The following is a 22,390-nucleotide window of genomic DNA, read 5'->3' on the forward strand; positions in this document are numbered from 1 at the left end:
GTTTTTCAGGCTGCAAACAGAGGAAATGAAGACTGAATGAAACTTTAGATTTATAGAAATGTCAAACACCAGAACTGATAAATAGGTAGGTTAAAATGAAATTTAGATATCTATTTTCTTCTAATTTCTTTAAAAGATAAATGATGAATTACATTTTACATAATAAACTACAATATGGAAAACAATCTTTGCAACTTGAGCTAGGCAAAGATTTCTTAGATGCAACATGAAAAAGATGATTTATAAAAGAAAAAGATTGACAAACTGGAGTGCATCAAAATTCAAAACATCTACTCTACAAAAGACACTGGTAAGAGAATGAAAAGAGGGCAGATAGGAGAAATATTTGCAAAACACATGTCTGGCAGTAGACTTTTATCCAGAATATATAAAGAACCTTCAAAGCACAATAAAAGTAAACAAGCCAATTTTTTTTTAAGTTGGGAAAAGGATTTGAATAGACATTTCAATAAAGAAGACATGTGGATGACAACTAAGCACATGAAAACAGGCTCAACATCATTAGCCATTAAGAAAATGAAAATTAAAACCACACTGATTCTACTATACATCTATTAGAATGATACCCACCTTTCCACAAAAAAGAAAAAGAGGCACATGCTGGAGAGAATGGGGAGTATATTAATTTCCCAGGACTGCCATAATAAATCACTACATACTTGGTGGTTTAAAACACAGAAATCTGTTCTCTCACAGTCTGGAGGCTAGAAATCCAAAATCAAGGTGTCAGCACAGACATGCCCCCTCTGAAGTCCTCTCAGGAAGAATCCTTCCCTGTCCCTCCCTAATTTCTGGTTGTTGCTGGTAATTCCTGGTGTTCTTGGCTTGTTACTACATGACTACAATTTCTACCTCTATCTTCACATGACTGTCTTCCCTCTATTTGTGTGTCTCGAAATCTCTCCTTAAAAGACACCAGTCATTGGATTTAGGGCCCTCTCTATTTCAGTCTGACCTCACCTTACCTTGATTATATCTGCCAAGACACTATTTCCAAATAAGGTCACGTTCACCAGTACCAGGGTTTCAAAAGTCAACATATCTTTTGGGGGACACAATGCATCCACAATACAGAACAACTACAACTCTCAGAGTTACTGGTAGAAATGCGAAATGTTACAACCATTTTGCAACAGAATTTTGCAGTTTATTATAAAGCTAGGTATACACTTAACCATGTGACTCTAACAACCCCACTCTTAAGTCATCCAAGAGAATGAATATTTCTGTGGACACAAAACCACTATAGAAAAGCTTATAGTAACTTTATTTATAATAAGAAAAACTCTTGGGGCACCTCAGTGGCTCATTTGGTTAAGTGTCTAACTTTTGATTTTGGCTCAGGTCATGATCTCACAGTTTGTAAGTTTGTGCCCCAGGTCAGGTTCTTCACTGACAGCATGGAGCCTGCTTGGGATTCTGTCTCTCCCTCTCTGTCTGTCCCTCTCTCATTCGCGTGCACACGCATGTGCATGTGTTCTCTCTCTCTCAAAAACAAATCAGCAAACATTAAAAAAAAAGAAAAAAGAAAAAAGAAAAAGGAAAACTCTTAATAGATGCAATAATATGGATGAATCTCAAGGTATTTTCCTACATGAAGCTCTCATGTACTGTTGGTGGGAATATAAAATGGTCCAAACACTCTGGAAAACTATTCAACAGTTTCTTAAAAAGTTGAAAATCGTCCCACCTCAAGACCCAACATAAAAGAAAACCCATATGAACCAAAAAATCTTCAAAGCCACTTTATTTGGAATACCTCAAAACTGGAAATAACTATCAATAGGTGAGTGGTTAAACAAAACATAGCATATTCCTTCAGTGGAATACTACTCATCAATAAGGAAAAAAAGCTAATAAAACCTAAAATAGTATGGATGAATCTTAAAAACATGCTGATTTAAGGAAGCCAGACTCAAATTCTAATGCTGTGCGATTTCACATATATTTAGTCTTTGAACAGGCAGAACCATGACATGCTATTAGACAGGGAAGCAGGGGTTTCCTTTGAGAAAATGAGGACTGGCCTGTGGCATATAGGCACTTACTGGGGTATTGGAAATGTTGTGAATTTCTTGACTGGGATTGTGCTTTCATGGGTATATATACAGATATATTTACTAAAACTTACCAAGTTGTACACATAAGATTTGGAGATTTCATGGTATGTATGTTTTATTTCCATACCATTTATATAATATGTACCCAGTAGAGTCTCCAGCAACCATGCCTTGGACACAGTTGGCACTCAGTTTATGCTAGTTGCTTCATTGGAATTGTCTACCCCTGCCAACTTCACAGCTGAGAAATAGGATCTCCTGCGGATAGTGGCATGGTCTCTACATTTGTATCCACATTCAGTGTCTAGCATAGTGCTGACACTCAAAGATATTTGTTGAATAAAAGAATGAATGGGTTCAATGCATGCAATACCAGAATTACAAGTGAAGGTTTTCCATTCTAACCTCTCATTCAATGCATAAAACCCCCTCCACTCTTAGCTTCCTTGTATGAGGTCACCTAATCTGGGTTGTACTTTAACCTGGCAGGACAATCGTCATTTCACAAGGCAAACTATTTCATTGTTGTCCAGCTTACATTGAGCAAAAAAAAAAAAAAAAAATCTCTTTCTCCAATATTTACTTTTAGGACTAGCAGGGGACCTCACAGTGTAATTACAATCGCCTTCCTCATGGCAGGGGTAGGATTGGCCTCTGTGGAACAGGAAACAGGGCTAGGACTAGGGCCAGGTAGGTGAGGCACCAGCCTCAGGGGCAAAACTTAAGGAGGAGGCAAAAACACAGTAAGCAAGATAAACAGTATCTTCACAAAATATTTTAAGAAATCAAATAAGCAAACTGGAGCCCACAGAGCAAACCACAGCCCACCAGGGCAAACCTCAAAAAGCTTAATGAAGCTTTTCTCTTCGGGCTGAAGCACAGGATTACATTTCAAGCTTCACCAAACCATTGCCTATTTTTTTAAGGGATATTTTTGTTTGTTCTTTAATAACCCCCTGAAGCTAAGGCCTCCTACGCCGAATAACAAATGAATCCACCTCCCAGCATGCCCTGAAGGCTGCTTTTCCATCAAGCAAACTTGGAGTCAGTCTTCTAGTGATAAAGCAGCCTCAAGGATTATAGTCTGCCTTCTCAGAAAGTGACAAAACAGACCTCCTGGAGCAAGTGTGTACATAACCAGCTGTGATGTTGCCCAGGCCACTTCAGGAGAAACAAAAGAGGAGGTGGGAGGTTCAAATCAAGACAGCATTTGCTCCTTTATTGCCCTCCCCCTTTTCTTTCATTCATAACGACTAAAGCACGGTGATCCTCAGAGCTATCTTCCTTTAGCACCTACCCAGTGCTGGACACTGGGCTTGGTACCTTTCATGCTTATTTCTTAATCTTCAAAACAGCCTTGCAAATGAAGCACTGTTGTTTGCCTCTGACTCTCTAAGACTCAGAGATGTGAAGTATCGAGCCCAGGATTGCACAGCTGACTTTGGTGGTAGGACTAGGAGTCAAATCTGTATCCTCTGACGTCAAAATGGTGCACTCTTCAACCTGCCCCAGATAAGAGCTTTGGACCTAGTTCCTGGGCAGTAATTCTCCAACTTCACTCATTTATTCTCATCTTGATTTTGCCAGATCTGTGTACAAGTACTATAATCTGCACTATGATATACATAAGATTCTTTTTTATAAGTCAACTCATTTTTGCTTAAATAAATTTTAAATAGAACAGAAGTAAAATTTTAAAGAAACTTTAGATCAATTCATGAGTTGAAAATGAATATCATTTGTCATATGTGCAAAGTATATACAAGGCAAGCAACACAAAGTCATTAAATTCTGCCCAGGCACTCTTGCCTACCTAATGCTGTGACCCAGAGACCTGTACATTCTGCTAAAAAAGGGACATAAGCAAGGGCTTGAGAGGTGTTAAAGTCAAATTAGAACCCAATAGAGACTTTGCCTTTAACGGAATACCTACTTCCATGTCTAGGTGACACCAAAATTCACCTTGAGCACCCCCTGTGGCTGGGGTTCCTCACACACTCAAGTACTGCAGAATCTTTCAGACAGTTATGCAGTGTCTTATCCACAACACATTCCATCCCAATCACCATGACTGAAGTCTTTAGAGTGACAGGAAGTTGGGAGACCCATATTCTTGTATGGACTCTACCACGCACCAGCTATAGGATCTGAGGCAACTTACATCAACTTTCTACACTTCAGTTTCTTCCTTTTTTTTTTTTTTTAAGTTATCTCTATGCCCACTGTGGGGCTTGACCTTACCACCCTGAGACTAAGAGCTGTAGGCTCCACTGAATAAGTCAGTCAGGTGCCCCTGAACCTGTTTCCTTATCTATGAAGAAGAGAAAGATTATTCTATAATCTCTTCCAGATCTAAAATTCTCTAAATTTAATCTCATCTTGCCATTTATAGGATTTTCCCCAAATTCTGTTATTTAAATTTTATTCCTATGAATTACAGCTCTATGGCCCTCATATTTGCCTTTGGATAGGACAAATATAACATAACTTATCATGGTAAGATTTGAAAACCTTAATAGGGATCAGTCTATCCAACTGCTTTAGATGATTACTTAAATAGAAGGTCCTTGAGTATAAATGCATTATTTGATTCAAGTGTCACACAGAGCCAGACAAATGAATTCTAGAACTGGGTCTGCCCCTTATATGTTTGGGGGACCTTGGGCAAGTGTCTTACCCTCAATGACCCTGTGCCCTTATATAAGCCTGGGTGAATAATTCCTATCCTCTCCTACTTTATAGAGTTGTTATGGGGATGAAACGATCTCACTGATGAGAAAATACTTGAAAAAAAGAAACCCAAGTTCAACATATTATAGGATTATTCTTACTGTCAGATGAGATAAGAGATGGCAGAGCACTTTGATAGCCTTATATAAATTGTCACTTGACCTCGTACAAGTCAGTCAGTCTCTCTTGGCCTGCTTTCTCATTTAAGTAATAAACCCACTTAGGCCCCTTTTATCACTAAAATTCTGTAGTTCAAGGATTGATTTATTGTCAAATATGATTACTGTTACCCCACAGCATATCACAGTCAGAATCGCAGCAAAATAGATAATAAAGGAGGACCAGTACCTGAAATGGAAGGAGAGCTAGGATGAGAGGCAAAAGTTCTGGGTTTGAACTTCAGCTTTGCCACTCCCTAGGTTTGTGGCCTTTGGCAGGTCGTAAAACCAAAAGTTGGGCTGAATCGTTGTGGAACAGATCTTTGCCGTTTATGCCTCTCTAGCATCTATGCCTCTTCTTGCTGTGCTGACTCCCCACCGATCTTCTGGGGAACTAGCCCTACCCTAGGCCTCATCCATATGGTCCGTGTGGCACTGACCCCAGTCCCTGAAGCTCCATGATCCTGGAACACATGATTAGGGCCAGACCAATGCTGTTTCCATTTTACTGGTCATAGTGATTGACTCAGGGATAGGCACTCACCCAAAATGGTTCATTGAATCCATATCCCAGGGTCTACTGGAATGCTTAGGGAGAAGTTCTTTTCCTAATGTGATTGTGAGCTGTAGGGATTGTAAAAACCTGGAGTCTTCCTGGTCTCCCACATGGGAAGAAGCTTCTGTGAATGACACCAATCCAGCCCTGCCTGAGGACAAACACCCAAAGTTGTTTAAGCCCCTAAGTTATCTTTTCAGCTAAAGCTAGATCGAGTGTGTGTCACATGTAACTGAAGGAATTCTGACTGATACAATGAAGTTTCCAGACTTGCCCAGTAGAGTCCTGGAAGTTCCCTAGTGGTGCCTTGGGGGTCACTGAGGCAAGGCTTAGGCAGGCCAAACTAACGACAGGATGTAGGGCAGGCCCATGTACCCCATTTAAAAAGACCACCTTCTCCTTTATTGCTTTTATACAGTGGACACCAGGTGGGATTTGTTTTGAGGACAGGTTCCAAGAATACTTGACTGGACGCTTTCCTGCAGAGCTCTCTTTCTGGAACCCAAAATATGAAACTGTAAGAGGCAGGGGTTCTTGATCTTAACCGTCCTAGAGTAAGGGACAAAACTGAAAGGCTAAAAGTAGGGAGAAGGAACGGCTGTCCACAGCTAGAAAGCCTTTTCCCTGTTAAAACAAAAAAAACAGCCCAGCTCAGCCCAGCTGAGAGCCACCATGGCAGCCCAAGAGTGCCAGACATTTTGGCTTTTTAAGAGGAGATGGACACCTGGATTTTTACGTGGAAATCTTTCTGATTTTAGCTCTTGGCAACTAAGGGGATAGAATTTTCAGTCACCTTTAAGCCAAGCAAAATACATCTGCAAACTGAATTCAAAATGTGCATCACAACACTTCCTTCCTGAGTTCAGAAAAACTCTTCAGTGGGTCTCAGAGTTCCATGACATCATATGACAAACTCAATAGCCATGTCCACTTAGGTGCTACCCTGAGGAGAGCTCCAGAGTTTCCAATTAGACTCCTCTAAGGGTCTCCATAATCTAGAGAAGTTTAAAAACCCCCGATCTACCAGGAGAAGATTACCCTAGAAGTGTTGCCAACTGTGTGAGTATGCATGCGTGATGGCACACTGTCTCCCCAATATTCTTTTCTTTCAGAGCGAAAAGGCCAATCCCTCCTCTCTTCTTTCCCTCGCTCTCCCCTCAATGAGAAAGAACATTATACTACCATCAATAGTTACTGTGCCCAGCTAGCAGGGAAATAAAAGTTCATGGGCTGTTGATCCAGCTTTAACCCTTGGCAAAATTTACCTCTGCCTACCCTGGCACAAGGCAGATCACAGAGAAGCACATTTGTTCTTGGTTGGGAGGTGGGGCCATTGCGGGACTGGTGCCCACCAGCTGGTGTTAGGGAGCAGGTCATATCTGCTTCTCTCCCATGAGCAACTGACACCAGAGGAGACTCATTTGTTGGCTCACTCCTTTGTTCATTCATTCATTCATTCATTCATTCATTCATTCATTCATACCAAGTAAGCCACATTATGGACTTCCTGTAGACAGAACTGTACTGGAGTTCAGGAATATAGAGACTCTGTCCCTGTTCTCAAATTCACAGCTAAATAATTATTTATTCTCATTATACGCTTTTCAGTTTACTCTGCAAACTCACTCCTACTATTATCTTCACAATTGCCCTTGCAACCAGCAAGGAAGGAGAAATTATTCCCATTTTAGATGAAACCAAAGCTACAGAGGGTTAAATTAGAGCCAAAGTAAAGGTTCAAACAGGTCTAATGTTGCCGTTAGCCTAAATCAAAAAGCTGAAAACTCCATAATAAGAAGAGATGTTATTTCTGCCCAATGTGTCAGTATTATTAAGGTATCAGAACTCACTCTACCAGCTTTGGAACAGAAATTTTACAAGAAATATGCCCTGACTGAGTATGAGAGCACTGGCCATTGTGGGAGGTAAGGAAACAGGGAACAAGGGCCTCATAGATTTCATCTCTGTTACTATGAAAGAAGTTATTACTGTGGTTCCTATTAATAACTACTACTACTAATTAAACCTTTCCTTACTCTAGGATAACCCATTGTTCCAGATTTCCCAGTACTAGGGAGGTTCAGAGATACAAGACTTTTACTGCCAAAATCAAGACAGTCGTGGACAAAGTGGGAAGGTTGGTCACGCTGCCTGTGTCAGACATAGGGCTAGAGCCTTATGTGTGTTCTGTGGCTCCTTCTTCCTGAACCCCAAAGCAGAGGTCCAATTAGCCTCACTTAACAGACGACAAAACTGATTTCCCAAGAAGGTGAAGTACCTGACTTAAGTAGCAGAGCCAGGTTTAAACCAGGTTCATCTCACCCAAACACCTGCCCTTACCAACATCTTAAATGAAAGTGCTAGCTCCTTGGAGATAGAAATTGATCCTCCTCTGTTGAGACAGAAAGAGAGAGAGAGAGAGAGAGAGAGAGAGAGAGAGAGAGAGAGAGAGAATCTCAAATCACCTGCTGACATTTAAAATAAAATAAAAAGAGTTGTGTATGATATCCTGGCCACAAGTCTAACAGTGCGCCCACTGATGATGGAGTTCTCTGCACAGCATTGCAGAGAGACCAGACTCTCAGCAGCAACAGGGGTGGGTGGGCAGGAAAAGAGCAACATTCTGTGTTATACTCACTCTGTTCCCACCATGCAGCATACTGCCCCTCAAGCAGTCTTCACTCACTAAAAATATCTCGCCAAAAGCCTGTTGAAATCTTGAATGAATGTTAAGATTCTTTGGGCTGTGGAGAAATGTTTTGGCCACCCTTAATTCAGTAGTGCACAAGCTCTACTCATTCAAGGCCTAACTTGAATAAATATATATATATGCATTTATGTGTTTCCTGCTAGCATCTAAATTGTTCTTTGAACTGAATACATTTCCATTCCTACCCCCATCAAATCAACTTCCAGGGCATGGGTTGCATTAATCTCACAAACAGTGTCCCTTTCCCCACTTCCCCAAATACACGCAGACACCAGTTCCTGTTTTATTTTTATCATGGCAATTATGGAAGGAGGGAGGAAGGCAGGAAGGGAGGAAAGAAGGAAGGGAGGGAGGAATATTTTAGCTCTTGGCAACTAATTGGAAGGAAGGGAAAGAGAGAGGGAGAAAGGGAGGGAGGGAAGAAGGGAGGAGGGAGAAAAGAAGAAGGGGGTAAGGAAACAGACATACAGATATGTATAATTTTTAAATTGCCCTATTTCACAGGGCAAATAGATTCAATTGAAATCATAGCTAAAATGTTTTTCATGCAACGAATAATAAGTTTTATACATGTTAAGAGATGCTTAATATGAGACCCTAATTACTGAAAAACAAAACATCCTGCAGTTCACGACGCTTTCTCTCATTCATTAACACAGGTTACCTAGTTGCAGGGAAAAGACTTGTACTTTACAGATGAATAAACCCAAATTCCATGTCAAGTCCTTCTTTTTGCTAAAGTGCTAAGACTAGAGTAATATTCTTGCCCAGTCCCCTAAAGGCCATTCTTATTAAATATTCATAGTGTTTCTTAACAGGGGTAGGGGTATTGTTGTCATTTGGGATGGAACCTTGTGTTGTTGTTGTTGTTGTTGTTGTTGTTGCGTAGGGCAGGATTATTCTGTATATCACAAGAAAAGGGCATCCCTGACCTCCTGTCTACTAAATGTCAGCAACGTCCCCCTCCATTGTGACCAACCCAATGGCACCAACAATTCCAAATGCCCCCTGAGGGGAGGGACACTATTGCTCCAGTAAAGAACCTTGCCAGGAAAGCAGTCATAATAATAGTCAACAAGCCATTCGAGATCTTCACGCTGCCCCTGTGCATTTGAATAGCCTTATCCCATCACACCCCATGTCCTACTCTACCTTGTCAACTCCACAAACACTCTCTGAGCAGTCATCCTGTTCCAGGCACTATTCTAAGTGCTAAAGATACAGACAGCAGTGGACAGAAAAGATGAGGTTCCCACTCTTGTGGACATTCTAATGTGTCAGTAAAGGCAGGCAAAGAAAAAGTGAACTCATATTATTTCAGGCAGTGCTGTGTGTTAGCAGGAAAAGTAAAAGAAGGAAGGAAGGAAGGAAGGAAGGAAGGAAGGAAGGAAGGAAGGAAAGAAAGAAAGAAAGAAAGAAAGAAAGAAAGAAAGAAAAAGAAAAGAAAAGAAAAAAGAAAAAAGAAAAAAGAAAAAAGAAAAGAAAAGAAAGATGCCAGCAGCTGAGGGGAGGGAAGCAATTATAATTGGCAGGGTGATCAGGGGAGGCCCCTTGGTTGGAGGTGACATTTGCATCAGGAGAAGAGTCATGCAAAGAACTTGGGAAGAGAGTTCTAGGAAGGAAAAGCAAACACAGAAAACCTGAAGCAAGAAAAGTCTGGCATAACAGGACAAGCAAGGACAGTGTGGCTAGAGCAGAATCAGCAAGGCAGAAGGAAGGAGATGCAGTCAGAAGGGTTGGCAGGAGCCAAACCAGGATCTCCTGGTTTCTCAGGATATTTCACACCTCCACATCTTTGCTCTAGGTGTTCCAATGCCTGGAATGTCCTTCCCATTCCTTCCACCTAGAAAACTTGATTTTGTATTCCCTTTGTAAACCTTTTCTGATTTCCCTAGGTTTTAACTAATGACCCTCTTCTTTCTTGCTTCTATACTTTACACACATTGTACTTGATGAGCCAAATCACCTGCAGTCAGAGTAGTTCTGTATCCTTGGGCAAGATACCCAACCTCTCTGGGCATTGGTTTCCTTCTCTTCAAAACCAGAGAAAACTTTAGTCCCCTTGAGTACTATTGAGTTAGGGTGAGGATTAGAGTTAATTTAAGTGCTTTGAACATTGCCTTATACACAGTAAGTTCTCATCCAATGTTGTTATAAAACACTGTATTACACTCCTACAGGTCCATGTCTCTCCAAATAAATTCTAACGTCCCTTGAAGGCATGACATGGGTCAAGTGTCTTCCACATGTGTCCTCCATAACTAATATTGTGCCTGAAACATAGCAGATGCCCATAAAGTTGGTAGAAGGGAGGGAGAAGAGGAAGGCAGGCAGGAAAAGGATTAGAAAGCCAGAGAAGAGAGGCCTTACACTCTTCAGATTGCTTTCACATCACTTTGCATATTGCATTTTCACAGCAACCCAGTGAGCTGGCAGAGAAAGATCTGCTTGTCTCATTTCACATATAGGACGACAGAGTCCCAGAGAGGTGATTGACTTGATCTTCACAGTGAATGACTGAGTCCAGAGGGCTCATACCACACATGGCTACATCTAAAGCATAGGACATCCTCATTGGCCTAAAAATAATCACTAGAATCCTTCTGTTTGCAGAGGACTTTGTGTTTGTGACACATTTAAACACTACTGAACTTTTGCAACATCCCACTGGGGTGATCAAAGTTGACTCTTTCTACTTTCCAGAAAAGGAGGTTGGGGTCCAGAAAGCTTAGGACTTGCATTCACTGGCATTAGGACTGGATCTAAAACCCAGGATTTCTGGCCCACATCCCAGTGCTCCCTCCACTCTAGCATGGCTTTCCCGCAGCCAAGGGACCAGAGACCCAGCCAGATGTTCCTGGGTTTTGTTTAGACTTGTCTTCCCTGTTTGGTCCAGTTTCCTCATGGAGGAAACATACCCATTTTTTTTAATAATAAAAAAGGAAAAATATTTATTGCCTAACAAATATCTGGGTCATACTCAAAAATGGTCAGAACTGCTTTCCTGAGCCAATTGCTATTCTAGGCACAGTCAGTGACTCACTGGCGACCTTGGACAAAAAAGAGGTAACCTTTATTCCTCTGACAAGTTCCTATTTCTCAGAACCCAGAGTCACAAGCAACACAGTTTCTGACAAGATCTCCCCATTTTCCAAAGCCTATATGAGCCCTCCAGAGACAATAGACCCAGGCCCTCCAGCATTTGACAGATTTTGACAAACCCATTTTAGGCTGAAGCCACCAAATAGTAATACAACCTGGAACTGATCAGTCTATTAAGCTAAAATTTAAGTGGCTTTCCCAAGATCTTTTAGCTAATGAGTAGTGCAGGTATGACCAGGATGCACCTCATGATTCCCAGTGTGATGATAATGGCAGACTCACCTGACATCTTCTTTGTTAGGTATGCTCAGAAGAAAGTGCACAGAATCTTCTAGAGTTTCCAAATACTAAGGGATCGCAAGACTTAGAGCCCAGTATCGGTGCAGTAGGAACAATGTCCAGGTAAAAAAAGGATTAAATGGACTTGACTTGTTCCTTTCTCAGTACGTAAAATAACTACCCCAAAATTAAATACTACCTGGAGAACATTTCTGTAGCTGTTCAACCAATATGTATTTATTGAGTGTGTACTGAATCAAGTATGATGTTAAGTGCCAGGCAAACATCTTTGAACAAAAGCTTCTCTTGGGGCTTATAGTCTAGTCAAAAAGGCTGATGTCAAATAGACAATCACACAAATAATTATTGAACTAGATGATGGAAAATATAAGAGCTAAGGGAGTATATAACAGGAGACCTGATCAAGTCTGGAGGATAAAAGTGGGCTTCTCTGAGGAAGTAATATTTAAGCTGAGCCAGATAAGCCAGAAGGAAGAAAGAGCTTTCTAGGCAGAAGGAACAACATGTATGGAGACCCTGAGGCATGAAGAAGCATAGAAAACTTAAGAAATTGGAAGCATACTTTTATGGATAGAAAACAGGGTAGACGTGTGGAGAGGTGAGATGACAATTAGGCAGAACACAGAGTTTCAAAGACTGAGTGGTTAACAGTAAAGAATTTAGGCTTTAATCATGACTGCGTCTTCCCAAGGAGCATTAGGCCTCCCATCCCATATGGAAATACTTGGAGGAGCCAGGCCCTGAGCCCATGTCAGGTGCACTCCCCAGGGAGTGGTCAGAAGGCACTGGAGTTCATGTGCTCAAGGACTGAATATAAAAGAAATAATTTCTCAGGAAAGAAATAATTTCTCAGTATCCCTTCACTATCTTTCTTCAAGCCAAAGAAAACCAATGTCCAATGTGATGGCTTGACCTAGCAAGAGCCTTTAAATACACTTAACTCAGTGATGCAAAGTCCAAATGTTCCACAAGTAACAAAACCAAAGTCAAGTAGATCTGTCTTGGTACTTTTGCTTTCAGTTCCTAATCCCCAAAGATACAGATATTTTACCTCTACCGGACTTTTTAAATTTTTTTTAATGTTTATTTTTATTTTTGAGACAGAGGGAGACAGAGCATGAGTGGGGGAGGGGCAGAGAGAGAAGGAGACACAGAATCTGAAACAGGCTCCAGGCTCCAATCTGTCAGCACAGAGCCCAATGCGGGACTCGAACCCACAAACCGTGAGATCATGACCCTAGCCGTGATCCACCTTAGCCGAAGTCGGACGCCTAACCGACTGAGCCACCCAGGCACCCCAACCTCTACCTGACTTTTAATGACAATTACAGATGATCAGAGTAGAAAAGAATCTTAAATGCTTGATGATGATGATTTTATAGACCAGCATGTTATACATATACACAATGTACACACATATTCATATTTTCACAGCGTGGAACCTGCTTGAGATTCTCCCTCTCTCTCTCTGCCCCTCCCCCACTCTCTCTTTCCATCTCTATCAAAATAAATAAACTTAAAAAAAAAAAAGAATAATCTCTCTTCTGAAAGCAGAAATGATACATTCACACCAACATTTTCACCGTGAACAGACAGACCAGCCCTGGAAACCAGTGATGTAGTCCCTGCTGTCCAATACCATAGCCACTGGCTATGTGCGGCTATTGAGCAGTTGAAATGTGGTGAGTTGAAATTAAGATGTGCCATAAGATACATGAGACTGCAAAGATTCAGTAAGAAAAAAAGATTTAATATCACACTAATTAGCATACACTGATTGCAGGCTGAAATAATATTTTGGATATACCGGGTTAAACAAATTATTTTTTTTAATGTTTGTTTATTTTTGAGAGAGAGAGTGCACACAAGGTGTTGGGCGGGGCGTGGGCAGAGAGAGAGAGGGACACAGAATGGGAAGCAGGCTCCAAGCTCTGTGCTGACAGCAGAGAGCCCAAGGCGGGGCTCGAACTCATGACCTGAGCTGAAGTGAGATCACGACCTGAGCCAAAGTTGGATGCTTAATCGACTGAGCCACCCAGGCGCTCCTGGGTTAAATAGATTATTAAAATTAACTTCACCTATTTTACCTTTTTAATACAGTCACTAGGAAATTTCAAATCACTGATGAGGCTCACACTGCATCTGTGCCAGACTGTGCTGCCTATTCTCCCATTGTACAGATGGAGAAGTTCAAGAGAGAATCTTTGGACAAAGTAAACAACAAAATATAAAAGACAGTGCTGGCAGTGGGATGTGGACATGGCGGGAAGAGCATCGAGTGGCATTTAGGAAACAGGGGCTCTGATTTTGGCTCCATTTCACACGCACCAGGTGAGCTAAGTGAGGGGTTCTGCCTGGCTGTGGTGCGGGTTCCACGCTTAAGTGACCACCTTGGGTGCATCGGGTGGGGAGGAGCTGAGGTCTCTGACAGCTCTGATGATCTGACCCTCTCACCCTCCCACCCCCGGGGCAGGCCATCACTTACACTGCCTGAGATTGGAGGCTAAATTTCCATCTTTATAAGAATCCCCAGAGAAGGAGACCTGGAGAACCCCGTGGCTGACACATGTCGAGTGTCACAATATTGATGATGTTCCCTGAGAACACAGAGGCCGCCTGCCTCCGGAGCTGAATGTGTAATTGTGTAATGCAAGCAATTGCAGAGCCAAAGCTGTCAGTCTTTTTCCTCAGCACTGAGCTCTCCTTTGACAGAAGAGGCTCCTCGGTGAGAAGGAAAAAAAATACATCTATTGAGGATTTACTCTGTACCCAAAACTGACGAAGCACTTTGTTATGGGCTGAATTGTGCCCTCCTGAAAAAGATACCTTGAAGTCCTAAATCCCAGTGCTTCGGAATGTGATCTCATTTGGAAATAGGATCCTTAGCGAGGTGATCAAGTTAAAACAATGTAATTAGGGTGGGCCCTAATTTGGTATGACTGATGCCCTTATAAAAAGTGGAATTCGGACACAGAGACAGACATACACAAAGGGGAGATGATATACAGACACACAGGGAGAAGACACTATGTGACATCTATAAGCCAAGGAACAGCAAGCATTGCTGGCAACAGCATCAGTTACAAGAGGCAAAAACAGATTTTGCCCTCCAGCTGTCAGAAAGGGCATGTCTCTGCTAACACCTCGGTTTGGACTTCTAGCCTCCAGGATTGTGAGACAATAAATGTCTCTTGTCTTAAGCCGCCTTGCCTCGCGAGTGGCACTTTGTTACAGTAGCCTCAGGAACCTAATACAGGCTGCAAGTCCATTACCATACTTAATCCTCACAACAGCCCTATGGGTGGGTGCTACTGTTTTGCTGGCGGATAGAAAAGGGTAAGTAACTTGTCCAGATAATAGAGTAGGAGCCAAAATTAAAACCAGTCATGCTGGCTCTTTGCTATTCTGTTCTAGTGCCCCTGGCTGAGCGGAAAGAAGAGGAAGGAAGAGGACCGGAGACCAGCCCGGGTTCTTCATTGTGTGGCCCTGGGAAAGTCATGTCACCTGTTGAGCCAAAAGAAATGCTGACGCGGGTTCCAACTAGGATGAGGGGTATGAGACTCAAAAAAAGTTAATAAAATAAAATTGATAGATGTTGAAATGGGTTACATGTGATAAGCAAGAGGGAGGACTAAAAATCAGACCGTCTGTATTCTGCCTAACCAGGAGATGATTAATGATTATCGCCGACCACAAGGACCACTGCCGTCACCAGTGCGACCACTTGCATCTTGTCTGCAACGTCATGACCACAACCACAAGTGCCACTCTTGCTACCAGGGCATCAACCTTCTCTTCCCAACCCCCACGCCACCACACATCCCGTTTACTGGTGGTTTACTATGTACCTAGTACCGTCACTATCCCCATCTTACAGATGAAGAAACTGAGGCTTGGGGAGGCTAAAAAAAAAAAAAAAACAGGTTACACAGCTAATAAAAAATGGATATCTAGGGGCGCCTGGGTGGCGCAGTCGGTTAAGCGTCCGACTTCAGCTCAGGTCACGATCTCGCGGTCCGTGAGTTCCAGCCCCGCGTCAGGCTCTGCGCTGATGGCTCAGAGCCTGGAGCCTGTTTCTGATTCTGTGTCTCCCTCTCTCTCTGCCCCTCCCCCGTTCATGCTCTGTCTCTCTGTCCCAAAAATAAATAAACGTTAAAAAAAAATGGATTTCTAAAAGAAGGAATGCAAAGCCTCTTGCAATTCCTCCCATAACCTCTTCCTTTTTCTCTCGTAGACTTAAGATTGGGAACAAGCTGCCCCATCCCCAAAGAGGAGGCATGCTGGTCTGGACTGCTCAGTTCCAGGACATTGCATGGTGCTCCAGGGTGAACTTTCAAAATGATATGATACTCTGCAATGTAAATAAATATACTCTTTCTCCGTCTGTCTCATGCCACACAGCCAGAGTCTGGCTAGTCCTCTTTTACCCAGGTGCCTATAGAAAGAAATATCTACTGAAGACTATTCTAGAAGAAAATGCAGACTTCTTATTTTTTTCTTCCTCTGTCTCTAGAGCCTCTGGGACCTAGCCTATCAGAGCCTGGGTACGTGACTACAAATTTTTACCCACCCTCTCTAGTTCTTTGTGTTACCCTATATAAGGTTTGTCATATGACAGCAGGGATTCCAGTTTGGCCTTTGGGTTACAAGTAGACCAGGGCCCCTGGGTGACTCAGTTGGTTGAGTGTCCAACTTCGGTTCAGGTCATGATCTCACAGTTCATGAGTTCAAGCCCTGCATTGGGCTCTCTGCTGTCAGTGCAGAAGCCCACTTAGGATCCTATGTCCCTCTCTCTTTCCCCTCCCCCACTCATGCTCTCTCCTCTCTAGAAAAATAAACATTAAAAAAAATAGAAATAGAACAAATCTTTCAAGCTACCTTGTTTCAAGACCACTTACATTCATCAGATGGAGAAACAAATCCTCTGCAAGTTCACCTTGATTCACTTTCAGTTCTAGACCAGGTGTGGGGTCCAAAACCACAGCTAATAACCAGATTATTCCCTTTGCTTTGCATAAATCTCCTTTGCAGATCTTGTAGGGACTGGTGGCCAACTAAGGATAGGATTATTCTTTACTCACATAATCAAACACCATCACCTTATTATCTCAATCTCACCATGACTTCTGCTAGTGGTATTATCCATGAAGATAGGAAATGCAAAATGGGCAATTCTGGTAACGAGTGGTAATGGGAGTGGAGGCTAAATTTCCTTTTGAGATGCCAGTGGACATGTATCAGGCAGCTGAATCAACAGGAGCTCAAGGAGAATTCTAGGCTGGAAAGACAGATTTGGTCATAAGTGTATAGATGGTGACTGACATCATAGAAGACACGATTTTGTAGGGACAATGTATAAAATGAGAAGACAGAGCTTTAAGAACATAACCCCAAGGAACACCTACCTTGTGGGGAATAAGTTTAGGAATTCCCTAAGCCTGCACTGATGGGTTAACAAGGCATAAAGAATTAGAAAGCACCCAAGTTTGGGTAAACAAGATTAGGTAAATTAGAATAGGTAAAGTGGGGCAAAGGCCCCCAATATAGGACAAAGATATAGGAAGAGGGAATTTCATGATGAAAACATCCAAGATGAGGTAAACAAGATTAGGTATTCAGGGCAGAAGTGCCCCTGCAACTCAGTACTATAGCAGAAAGCTGCTTTCACAGGAAGGAAGGACCAAAATAGGTAAATAGGGCTACAGACTGCTTCAGAACAAAGTTGCCCAAAGCAGAGCTAATTAGCAAAAGAAAGGTGCCTTTTTGACCCTGAGGTAGCATGCTCTGTCTTTCTTGTCCCCTAGGCCAGATTAGGTAAACAGAGGTAGGGCCTCTGTAAACAACCTTCAGCCCAGCCCAGCCAGGATTTTGTTTTGTATCAACCCAAACCCCTAACATGGCACATCTCAAAACCCCCTTTCCCTCACACCCAGGAGTTAATGTTCACGATTTCATTGTCTCTGTGTGCACACCCAAATACCATATTTGTACACCTTCTGATCCTAATAAAAATGGAACAAGGACCCTTAATCGGGGCTCTTGTCATCTCCTGGACATTAGTCTCTGTCGCATTTTTAATCCTGCAGCCTGCTTTCTTGCTGGACAAGAACTCCAGACCCAGAGTCTACAACAGTACCTAACCTTTTAGAGCCTCATTTTTCTTGTCTGTAAAATAAGGATTAAAAACAGGTCGGTGATGAGGAGTGAATGAGGTAATACATGCAGACATTCAGTAGTTTCTGGTGTATAATACACGCTAAATAAAGGTCAATGGCTAATTTTGATACTTCTCTGAGAGGGCAGGGAATGAGCTAGGGGGAGAAGCTGGTAAGAAGCACAGGTCGCGAGAGACATCACCAGAGATGGCTTCTATTTTTCCTGTGAAGTAGAAGGCAAAGCTGCCTTTCAAAAGTGAAGACAAGGTGGTGAGATCGGAGGCTTGGAGATGGGGATCAAGAATGGTAAAAACTCTTCTGAGCTGCTCTGCAGTCCACAATTCTGGGTTAGGATATAAAATTGTGAGCACACTGTACCAGTGTTTTGACTTAGAATCCCGGGGGTAACTTCTATTTCCAACCTATACTCAGCACTTCCTTTGACCCCACCCACCCTGATTAATTTCCTTGTTTCTTCCACACCGGACTGTGAGGTCCCTGGAAGTGGGATAGCGCCCAAAGCACACACTGTACGTAATGTACACCGGTAAGAACATGAGTTCTGGTACCAGACTGCTTACACCCAAACCCCAACTCCATCATTCACAATCTGTGGAACGCTGGCTAAATTCTTTAAGGCTGCTAAGCCTTAGTTTCCAAATTTCTAGAACAGGGATCCAACAAGAGAGAAGTTGTAGTTAGAGAAGATTTAGATAAGGTAATCCATGCAAAATGCTTAGCACAGCACCTGGTCATAACAAAAATATCAGCAACTATTATTTATAGTAATAAATGCAATGATTTAAACCAGCATGCAGCAGGTTTGGGGTGTTGGATAGGGATCAGTTCTAACCCAGAAGGGAATGTAGTAATACAAAGTTAGTGGTGAAGTTGAAAAAGACATGAAAAAACATGAGGGGCTTTACAAGCTGGAGGCAGCTCTCCCCACTGAGCACTGTCTGAGAAAAGGCTGTTTGCCAGGGCCTCTGAGCCCAGACATCTTCTCCAAAATAATTGAGAAATATGTTCCTCATGCATTCCTAATTGGAATATAGCAGATGGCAGAGGCCCTTGTTTAATGAAATATGTCCATTCGATTAAGCTGGGCCATTGGGGATTTAGGAACTTCAATGCAATCTCATTGCTATCTTTCCTCTTTGGAGACCAGGGAAGTTTCGGGGATTTTTACAAACTTGGATTAAAGGTCGGAGAGGGAACGATGCCAGTGGAGGAGTCTCGAAACCAAAGAGTCAATCTTTTATGTTTCTGGCTCGATCTACATTTTCATCTGTGGCAAAGAACCATTGTGTGGAGTGTCTCCTATGTGAGCTCTGGGCACGGGTGGAGCACAGAGCTGATCAACCAACCTATTTATGAGCCAAGCAAACTGAACTGATTGGGATTCTCGACACTTAGGCTACATGTTTCTTCCTCTGTACCCTAATGCTAGTCCCTCTGGCTAAGATACCTTTCCTGCCTATTACCATATGCTCGAGACCCTGCTTGTGTGTGTGTGTGTGTGTGTGTGTGTGTGTGTGCACGCACACACGGGTACGCATGAGCAAACACACAAGCATAACCTCCTCTATGAAAACATCCTTAATTTCCATACCAAAAAGACAATACAAAACCCCCAAGGGACTTCATCTAAAGCTCTTCAATGACACATTACTTTCCACTTTGAATTATTTTTGTTCATGTCTGTACAAGACTTTCTTGAGATTATGTTGATCTTCTTCCTAAAGGTGAGGGCCACAGAGGTGGCTTACTCTTTTTTTTTTTTATCTTTTTAAATGTTCATTTATTTTTGAGACAACGTGAGAGACAGAGTGCAAGCAGCAGAGGGGCAGACAGAGGGAGACACAGAATCTGAAGCGGGCTTCAGGCTCTGAGCTGTCAGCCCAGAGCCCGACGCGGGGCTCGAACTCACGAGCTGCGAGATCATGACCTGAGCCAAAACCAAGTCAGACTCTTAACCATCTGAGCCATCTAGGCGCCCCTGATTTGTAGGGTTTTGAAACATTTTCTTCCCTTGCCTTCTGGGATACTACATGTTCCTTGGTTTCTTCCATATTCACTTGCTGTTCTAAGTCTCCTTTGATAATCTTTCCTCTCTTCCAAGTTTCTAAATGTACTGCTTTAAGATTCAGTCCTTAGACCTCTTTTTGTTTCTTCCTATTCTCACTCCTCACATGGTCTCATCCAGTACCAGGGCAATTTATTTTGAAGATGTGTTTTTCCTTTATTTATTATTTATTTATTTTTAAAGTTTCTCTTTTAATTCCTGTTAGTTAACATACAGTATTAGTTTTAGGTGTATAATATAGTGCTTTAACACCTCCATCCATCACCCGGTGCCAGTACTTTAAACACTATCTGGTGTTCTAAAACACCCGAATCTACAGCTCTGGTTCTTCTGACTATTCCCTTGTGATCCAGACTTAACTATCTAACAACCTACTCCACATGCACATGAAGAAGTCAATGACATCTCACATTTAACATGGATAAAACAGAACTATGGATTTTGCTGCCCTGCTCCATATTTCTATCCATTAATTTCTTAGGTCAATAAGCTAGGAGTCATCCTTTTTTCCTCTGACCCCATTCATTATCAAGCTTCATCAGTGATACCTCTGGAATCTCTCCTGAACCCCAACCCCTCTTACCACCTCCCATGCTAATAACCTGGCCCAGATCACCATCATCTCTTGCCTGAGAAATTACAACCTCTTCCTTAGTGGTCTCTATCTCTCTACTCTTAGCCCCCTATTGTTTATCCTTCACAAAACAGCATAAACCAGCATATCCCCCCATTAGAACTTGCCTATGGCTTCCTATCACCTATAGGACAAAATTTAAATTCCTGGAATGACCAGTAGAACCCCTACATGACCCAATCTGCCAATCTCTGACAGCAAGTCCCGACATTCTCCCTGCCATTTACCACAACTCAACTGTGCTGGCTTCTTGTCACTGAAACCAACCGAACTCAGCCCTGAAGTAGAATATTTGCACTTCTTGTTTGTTTGTGTTGGCATACTCTTTCCCCAGTTCCTGGCACGGGCACCACCTTCCTATCCCTGAGGTTCAACATTATCTTCTCTGAGAGAGGCCTTCCCTTACTACCTTAGCTCAAGTAGCCCCTCTCCATATTATTTATTGCTGCTATTTTCTTCAAAACCCATAACAGTACCAAAAATGTCTCACTCATTTTATATGTTTATATTTTAAAATTTCTGCTCACTGGAATGTAAACTTCTTGAGGACAGGGCCTCTGACTATTTTGTTCACTGCTGCATCCACAGGGCTTGCACAAAGCAGACAAATAAGTCTTATGTGTTGATTGAAGTGCCTTTGTTTAGATAATATGGAAAAGGGAAGATCTTGGACTATATAATCCAATAATCTGCCCTCTTAATGTGTTTACCTCCTTAACTGCAATGAATTTCACCTCCCTTCCTTCAGCCACATACTGTGGTTGGCCATGCCAGGACTGCCTCCATCTCCTATAACTGCTTCACCAATGATATCAAATTCAGTCATTCCTTGCTAAGCCTGGATCCCCCTAATTCCCTATGGCCCCCCTCCGTACCTATTCTTCCTCCTTCTGAAATGTCTGGCCCCTGGAATCCCCTTTGCCAGTCTCTTCCTATATATATATTATTCTCCTCTATACATACCCAATGAAGACTTTGATTCATCACTTAAACCTTTATTTGCAACCAAGATTCTAAATTATCTTTGCTCATCCCAAATTATCCAATGGTTGGCCTTCTTTTCTCCTACATCCAGGAAGCTCTACCAATTAGAAAAAAATCTAGTTTAGAATCATTACAAGCCACTGTCCCTAGTGCTGCCTGGCAATCCTTCTATGTTTCCTTGTTCAGTGTTCTTTCCCATTTATTTATATTTTTTAATGTTTATTCATTTGTTTTGGGGGGGGGCAGAGAGAAGGAGAGAGAATCCCAAGCAGGCTCCACACTGTCAACTCAGATCTCAGAAACTGTGAGATCATGACCTGCCTAGAAACCAATAGTTGGACACTTAACTAACTGAACCACCCAGGTGCTGTTCTTTCCCATTCAATGCAGGTGATGTTCTAAACCTTCTTTGACCTCACAAACCACCTACCCCTGACTCTTGCTCAAAGTAGACAACTGTATCACCTATCACAGAGACAAGGAGAGCCTCTGGATTCCATCCTTTCTATATTCCTATTGATCAACCCCTCTGTTCTGTATTATCACCTCCAGTCTCCTAGATCCATTCCAGCAGCATTTAGACATGTAAAGATCTTTCAAATCTTATTTTAAAAACAAACAAAAATGTACCCTCCCATTACAAACATCTTACTTCTCCCCTCTCTTTTGGAGTCAAGGATTTGTCTACACTATCTATCTTCACTCTTCCACCTCCAATTCTCCCAACCACTCTTCATCATCTTGTAATATGGTCTTCTCTCCTATTACTCCATTGAAACTACCCGTGTCAAGGGTACAAATGCCTGTGTCACTAAATCCAAGTGGCAAATTTTAGACCATTTCTAAGATAAGCCCTTAATATCTGTGCAACATTGACTATTTGTTCATCCTTGA

General features: G+C 42.2%; 1 long non-coding RNA gene across 1 annotated transcript in view; it reads right to left on the reverse strand.

The window, feature by feature from the left end:
- LOC125171669 (uncharacterized) overlaps positions 1–22,390 on the reverse strand; it is a 145,623-nt gene that overhangs the window by 122,285 nt on the left and 948 nt on the right. The gene's annotated exons all lie outside the window — the stretch shown is intronic.

Source organism: Prionailurus viverrinus, chromosome A1, assembly GCF_022837055.1.
Source record: "Prionailurus viverrinus isolate Anna chromosome A1, UM_Priviv_1.0, whole genome shotgun sequence".
Classification (NCBI taxonomy): Eukaryota; Metazoa; Chordata; class Mammalia; order Carnivora; family Felidae; genus Prionailurus; species Prionailurus viverrinus.